Raw genomic sequence first — 8,471 nt, forward strand, 5'->3', positions numbered from 1 at the left:
GTTTGTGTGTGAATGCCTCTGGGCAGGTAGATTCATCTGTTCAGTGTTGACTGACTGTCATTTTTAGGCTGTTAGTCTCACACTGAAGAAGTGCTGGACAGCTAGACACACGCCTGAAGAAGTGTCACAGTGTCTCTGTTGCCTTGCATGTTTGTGATAATCTGTCACTCTCTCTGCAATATATCTATATATTGTTGCAGTTGCCAGGTCTGTTAGAAAAACAGTCACTTTAACAATCACAGTATGATTGAATGTGTGCAACAGAAAAAAATTTAATGCCTGAAGGTATCTGTTCTTCATATTATAGGAACAGTTCACACAAAAATACAAATTCTGTCATTATTTACACACCCTCATGTTTTTCCAAACCCCTATGGTATTATATTTTTTCTGTAAAACACAAAGGGACGATTTTGAAGAATCTTGACACATATCTTTTCCAGGCAATAAAAGTTGACCATGGGAGGTCAAGCTCCACAAAGTAACATAAAAGTATCACAAAAGTGGCTCCTAAGACTCCTGTGCTATGTTCTAAGTCTTCAGAACAGACTGAAAAATAATTATTCACTGTTTTTTTTTTCTCTCCCCTTTTCTCCCCAATTTGGAATGGCCAATTCCCAATGCGCTCAAAGTCCTCAATCCGGGTGGCAGAGGATGAATCTCAGTTGCCTCCGTGTCTGAGACAGTCAATCCGCGCATCTTATCACATGGCTTGTTGAGCGTGTTACTGCGGAGACGTAGCGCGTGTGGAGGCCCACACTATTCTCCACGGCATTCATGCACAACTCACCACATGCCCCACCGAGAGCGAGAACCACACATTATAGCGACCACAAGGAGGTTACCCCATGTGACTCTACCCTCCCTAACAACCAGGCCAATTTGGTTGCTTAGGAGACCTGGCTAGAGTCACTCAGCAAGCCCTGGATTCGAACACGTGACTCCAGGAGTGGTAGTCAGCATCAATACTTGCTGAGCTACCCAGGCCCCATTATTCACTGTTAACTTTCTGCTCGTACTATGGTGCTGATTTGATGTCATGACGTGTGGTTACAAGACATGTGAGAACCAATGACATTTGATGTTACTGGTGTCCAACCGATGCTTGGTCCCATAGTTTATTTGTGAGCAGCATCGGATTATCAGTAAATATCTACTTAAATTTAAGTCTGTTCATCACATAAAGCTATCCTATTTTGGTTATTATTGTACCAATATTTTATATTACAGTGTTGAGAGTAAACAGCCGTTTTCAGTGGTGAACTGTAATAAGCCCAGATAGGGTGAATGCAGAGTGAAATCAGAGAACAGGAGCACATACAGTAACATAAGTTGGAAAAATTACAGCAATACCTGAATAACCGGTCAAATAACAGTTTGAGCTAGGATGGGCATCATTCAGAGATATTTGACCACAGAATCAGTGTTGCCAAACTCAACCCTCTGAAAATCTCCAGAACCATCATCGAAAGTCTACATTTTTCACAAAAAGTCACAAAATAAAAAAAAACTCACTATATACAGGCCTATGTACTGTTTGTATGTTTATATTATAAAAATCATATAAAATGGGCACAAAACAAGTTCACTGACAAAGTGTGAAGTGATTTGATGGCAGCAGCTTTAAAATGGGCTTTACAAGAATTTTCTAAGTGGTAAATTGATTGATCCATGTTTAGCAATGTAAAGGGCTAAGGTACATTCAGTCTCAACAACAGACAAATTCCTAGGTGATGCAAATGAGTCCATACGCACCTGCTTTTGATCGGAAAAGGGTTTTGCACTCGCAATGTACTTTGTGGTCAATGCATATTTTGTTGGACTTCTTACCACATAGTTTGACTTTGCTTGTGTGTTTAAAAATTAATTACCCCCAAAAATCGGCACATTTTTTTTTTTTTTAATATAGCCAAAATAGCTCCTTGTCGCAAAACAAATTCCCCAAATTGGCAACACTGCACAGAATGCAGCAATGGACCAATAAGAATCAATTATTCCAGGGAGCAGTATAATAAATCAACATGATCACACAGGAAATAAACATGTTGCTTCCGAAAGTTTATGTACCCTGAAATCAACCCCATACTGCCGAATTACTGTCAAGCTCCATCCCCCATCAGATATTTTTGTGTCAATTCATGCATGAATATATCTAGGGCTACCTTCGAGACATGGGTTGGTCCCAGGGGAACCAGGAAGTAATCACGTTCACATACACAATGGTCAGCGCGATTAGGGGGCTGCATTTTTGCTCTAAGATTACATTTGTACTCAACTGATGATTAGGTTTAGGATTGAGGTTTGGGTTAGGGCTTATGGTTAATAAATTATGCATTCCTATTGATTGTATTGCTTCATTTACAACAAAAAATACAACTGGCTTTCACCCAGAAACTGGCACTCACACATGCACATGCATTCAACAACACTTCCATCTGCAGTGACATGAACTTCAGTAAACACAGACCGATTTCAGCGGAAGAACTTTCGACCTACTGTTGCCGAATTCACAGCGAGATCAGTCTGAATAATATATACATATTGGTTTACAGTGTATACATATTTGTGTTGCCAGCTTTTCTTAAAAAGCAATAAGCCACAAGAGACCATGCGTTACAGTGATTTTACCACATCCTCTTGTGGCTTATTACTTTAGTATGGGTGTAGTCAATACTTGTATTGCTTTTTTGTTTTACTGCGTTTTTTGATGTTGTACATTAAAAATCTATGCTAAAAGATTTGTGTTCCACTGAGAAAATAACATCAAGTTTGGACCAAAATGAGGGTGAATACTGACAGAATATGTATTTTTGGGAGAACAATTCTGTTAACATTCTTCATAAAAGCTGCCATGACTTAAAGATCCTGTGAAATCAAAATAAAAGTTTTGCTGCTTTTAGTCCATATCTATAAGCTTTATGGTCATCTGTATGCTAGTGTACTTCTAAACATTGACAAAAAAATTGTTTTCAGAAGATATAAGCATTTAAAATGCTCTCTTCTGGCTAAAAAGACTCAGGAACATTCATGACATCACATAGAGGTTCAGAAACCTTGTCCAATCAAATGCTTTCTAGAACGAGATCACACCCTCCCCCTATATCTGTTCAGCACGTCTGTCTGTGTTCTAACTGGTGCTGAACATGCCTTCTCAGGGCACTTCAAAGGGAAAACAATCCATGCTGTAGGATCGTTCCAAACAGAATAAAAAATTTGAGTTCTTACTGACCGTTATCTAGTGATGGGAAGTCTGTTTCTTTTCCGCAAACCGGTTCTTTCGGATGGTTCGTTTCAATAAACTGGTTAAAAAAAAAAAAGATTCACCAGTTCTTTTACTTCATCATGTAATGACGTCACTGTACATAATGTTAATACCCCGGCGTCATGGAATACACGCTCAAACACATTTAATAAAGCCATATGTAAGTGCATATTGCTGATTATTACATTTTATTCAATCAAGTTATAATAATAAGAGTGTTTACTGTCATCAGTGTTTCATTCAGTGATCTTACATCTTGGATAAGTATCCTTCATTAAAGTTTTGCACCTAAAGCACTCAGTACTGACACTGATGTTCTACACATGTCTAAAGCATATAAAGTGAATAAACTAGTCTTAATCAACTCACGCTTTTTACAGAAACCATGATCCAGCTCATAACAACTTCAAATATAATCTGCATGCACAAAACTCAATAATAAAATTCATTTACATCTCTCGACTGAAACGTTTCGCCCCCTCATTCAAGATTGATACATATAACGAAACACTTCCTCGTGCTATACTTCCTAATCCAGCAGTATTCTGTGGACTTGAAATGAGAAGGCAAAGTTATCCATTAGCAGCCTCTCTCTCTCTAAAAGAAACTAAAAGAAACCATGAACAAATCTGAACAAATGTTTTTGGTGAACAGATTCAAAAGACTTGATTCACTGGGATGAATCAAAATCGCCACCACAACAGAGCATAACAGTCTGGTTCCAGAAGTAAAAATGCCATTCATTTTCTCAATAGACTAACTGATTTTTAATGACAACTTATAAACCTTTATAATACAGACCTACCGTGAGCTGTGAGGTATTTCATTGATGATATTTGCTTCTGTTTCCTAACCCTAACTGAAACGTTTCGCCCCCTCATTCAAGTCCTTGGTTCCCCCATGCTCATCAGCAGCTCACTCATCAGTTCTCAGTATTTCGAGTTATTCAGTAATTGGGTTTAGTTAGATCTAGTTAGATTTAGTTTAGTTAGTCTTTGGAAAAGCTAGCCGGTATTGAGATTGCTTCTCAAGTTTCCTCGGTAAGTGGCTCTGACATGAGCAGCACGGTAAATACGTCAAAAAACCAAATCGAATCGCATTCCTCAAAGCACTTCTTAGGGACTTTAAAGCTTTTACTGATGGTGGAAAATGACTTCTTCACACCTCTCTCTCTCTCTCTCTCTCCATTTCTATTCTTTCAGTCTACAATGCCATCTGGATTCTAAAGGATTTTGGTTCATGGTATAGAAGTACAGAAATACAGTGAGATTTATCAAAATAGGGAACCGATGACATCGTGAACTTCAGTCTGTCCTTGAGCTCATCTTCACACACACACACACACACACACACACACACACACACACACACACACACACACCCCACACACCTTGGTCTTGGACAGAGCAAAGGTCACAGCCCACCTGAGGGGCCTGAAAAGTGATCTGCAAAAACAGCCTCACAAAAGCCCAATAGTGCTGCAAGAAACATTTGTCAAATTGGCAGCTCCTTGTCGGAATGTTTCTCAATGACAGGTGTATAACCTCAAATGCTCACTAATGGAGTGACCTAATATAAACCTGTTGTATTAAAGTGGAAGACATCAGAGAACTTTTCAGCATGTTAAGGTATGTGACCGTAAATGAAGAATGTCATATGCTGAACATCATGACAAGATTGATACATATAACGAAACACTTCCTCGTGCTATACTTCCTAATCCAGCAGTATTCTGTGGACTTGAAATGAGAAGGCAAAGTTCCCTTTCTGGGTTGTGTGTATTTTTGTTTGCAAGGTTTATAATTTTTTTTTTTTTTTACATTGCTTCAAATATAATAACTACAGCAACACAGTAACAAGCATAAATCTTTTATTTGTTACTACTAAGTGTTCGGCTATTATTATTAAAATCACTATTAATAAAATTTACTTTGGGTAAAACTAGAAATTGATTAATTTCAAAGTATTTTAAAAACTCTGGAGAGATCTATCCATTAGCAGCCTCTCTCTCTCTAAAAGAAACTAAAAGAAACCATGAACAAATCTGAACAAATGTTTTTGGTGAACAGATTCAAAAGACTTGATTCACTGGGATGAATCAAAATCGCCACCACAACAGAGCATAACAGTCTGGTTCCAGAAGTAAAAATGCCATTCATTTTCTCAATAGACTAACTGATTTTTAATGACAACTTATAAACCTTTTAATACAGACCTACCGTGAGCTGTGAGGTATTTCATTGATGTTATTTGCTTCTGTTGACGCCATCAGTCCACCTTATTTTAACTAAATCTTTTTCTGTGTGTGTGTGTGTGTGTGTGTGTGCTTAATAATGGAATTCCTAGTGAAGAACTACACTACCCATGATCCTGAAGAGACCACCAAAGTACTTATACTATGCGTGTGTGTGTATATATGTGTATATATATATATATATATATATATATATATATATATATATATATATATATATATATATATATATATATATATATATATATATATATATATATATATATATATATATATATATATATGTAATGTAATTTTCTTTAAAATTAAAAATGATATACTTTTTTTTTCAATTAACACTTTTTATTGATTGTAATACATGAAACAGAAAAGCAAAAAATATATGCACAGAATCAACTTTTAACCCCCATTATTCCTCTTCCCCATCCCAATCCCCAACCTCACCCTGACCCCTGTGCATCCCTGTGGTCAAAGCCAAATCACACACACACAAAAACAGAAAAAACCAAAAACCATATATATATTTACATATACACACACACACACACACACATATATATATATATATATATATATATATATATATATATATATATATATATATATATATATATATATATATATAAAATCACACACATTTAAACTATAAATCCCTCTCCACTGCCCCTCCCCAAGAGCCTTCCAAAAAGGTCAGATAGCTGCCCCACTCTACATAAAAAAAAAACCCTAAGCTGCCTAGCCTTCTATCTGACATCTCCTCAAATGCCGCCACCCTGCCCATCTCCGTGCACCACTCCCGAAATGAGGGCGCACCAAATTCCACCGATCATGACTCTGGCTAGGAACCAATTTCTTATGTATTTATCCCCTATACTAATGACCGCCCCATTGCCTAAAATACAGAGTTTGGGGCTAAATGTAATCTGAGTGCCCAATACATCACACATAAAACTCTGAACCCTCAACCAGAATTCTTGGATCTTAACACACCACCAAAAAACATGAGTTGTGTCCCCATCTTCTGATTGGCATCACCAGCAGGTGGGTGTGTCTTTAAGACCAAGCCTATACAATCTAGAGGGGGTCCAATAGAATCGATGAAAAATCTTAAATTGCATAAGGCGCACCCTTGCATCTCTAGATGCAGACTTGACGTTTTTTTAGAATCCTTGCCCACACTCCCTCCTTCAATACCAAGGTTAAATCTTTCTCCCATAATCTCTTGAGAGAAGTTAAAGCTCCATCCCCCAGACTCTGAATTAGCAGGGAGTAAATACACTGATACCTCATGGACTTTTCCAAAAGGAGTAATCACCACTTCCAGAGTATCTGCTGCTTTAGGGGGGAATATGCTACTCCCAAAAATAGTACAAAGCAGGTGGCGCAGCTGTAAATACCTAAAGAATTAAGACCTGGGAATCCCAAAATGTTGAACCAAATGTTCAAAGGATCTCAACACTCCACTCTCATATAGGTCACCGAGCATATTAACCTCCCTCACTATCCACTCTGTCCAGCAGAAAGGGGACTTATTAATACATAACTTTGGGTTCAGTCATATGCTCGAAGCAACATTTAAATAAATGTCCGAATTAAACACTCTGGACACTTTTACCCATACCGCGTGCAAATGCGAGACTACGGGGTGTAACTTCTCCAGTTAGTATGATAGAAAGGCTTTGCAATGGTGAAATAAGGGCAAGAACTTCCTGTTCAATACAAAACCAGGGAGGGGCTCTCTCAGGTGGAAGTGACCAATGAGCCAAATGTCTGAGACCGAATGCATAATACTAAAACAAAATCTTGGGTAGGCCTAGCCCACCTTTGTCAATTGGCCTATGTAACTTACTGAAATGTAATCTGGGACGTTTACCATTCCAAATGAAGGACTTTGCTATGCTATCAAATTGCTTGAAAGAGAGGGGTACATCTATAGGGAGAGATTGTAGCAGGTAGTTGAATTTTGGAATACAATTCATTTTAATAATATTAACCTTCCCAATCATAGATAAATGTATTGAAGCCCACCTGGCCTCATCGCTCAAAAACCTTTTTATTAAAGGGTTTAAAATTAAAACTAAATCAGACAGATTTGCTGGGAATAAAATACCCAAATACTTAATGCCCTGTTTGGGCCACTGGAAGGCGCCCAGCTGAAAAGCCGTTACCGGGCAGTACTCTGTCAGAGCCAAAGCTTCGGATTTAGACCAGTTAACTCTGCATCCTGAGAACTTAGAAAAGGAATTAATAATTCTGTGGAGGCAAGGCATAGATCTAATGGGGTTGGAGAGGAATAATAAAGCATCATCTGCGTAGAGCAAAAGCTTATGCGCCACATCTCCCGCGACCACCCCTGGAAAATCATCCTCCTTTCTTATCACAGCTGCTAATGGTTCCAGGGCAAGACAGAACTATAATGGGGAAAGAGGGCAACCCTGCCGGGTGCCCCTATCCAGAGTAAAATAATCTGAAATTAATCCATTCGTTTGTACCGCCGCTACTGGTTGTCTATAAAGTAACTTAATCCAAACAATAAAAGTTTTCCCGAACCCGTACATTACCGGAGTCTGATCATTCGCCACTGACATGACATTAATGAAAGACAACATGACATTAATGAAAGCCTAATATTATCAGAAGAGCTACAGGCCTGAATAAACCCCACCTGATCTATATGTATAAGAGATGTCATAACTTTACTTAATCGGTTAGCCAAAATTATTGACAATATTTTAACGTCTAGCTGGATCAGGGAAATTGGACGGTAACTCTTACACTGGCTTGGATCTTTGTCCTTTTTAAGAATCAGACTGATCCGGGCTTGCGTCATGGTTGGCGGAAGCTTTCCATTCTTTAATGATTCCGTATCAACTTCTAGCAAAAGTGGAGCCAGTTCTGTAGCATAAGATCTAAAAAACTCAGCGGCAAAGCCATCTGGCCCCGGAGCCTTGACTG

This window comes from Myxocyprinus asiaticus, chromosome 19 (genome assembly GCF_019703515.2).
Source record: "Myxocyprinus asiaticus isolate MX2 ecotype Aquarium Trade chromosome 19, UBuf_Myxa_2, whole genome shotgun sequence".
In the NCBI taxonomy this organism is placed as follows: Eukaryota; Metazoa; Chordata; class Actinopteri; order Cypriniformes; family Catostomidae; genus Myxocyprinus; species Myxocyprinus asiaticus.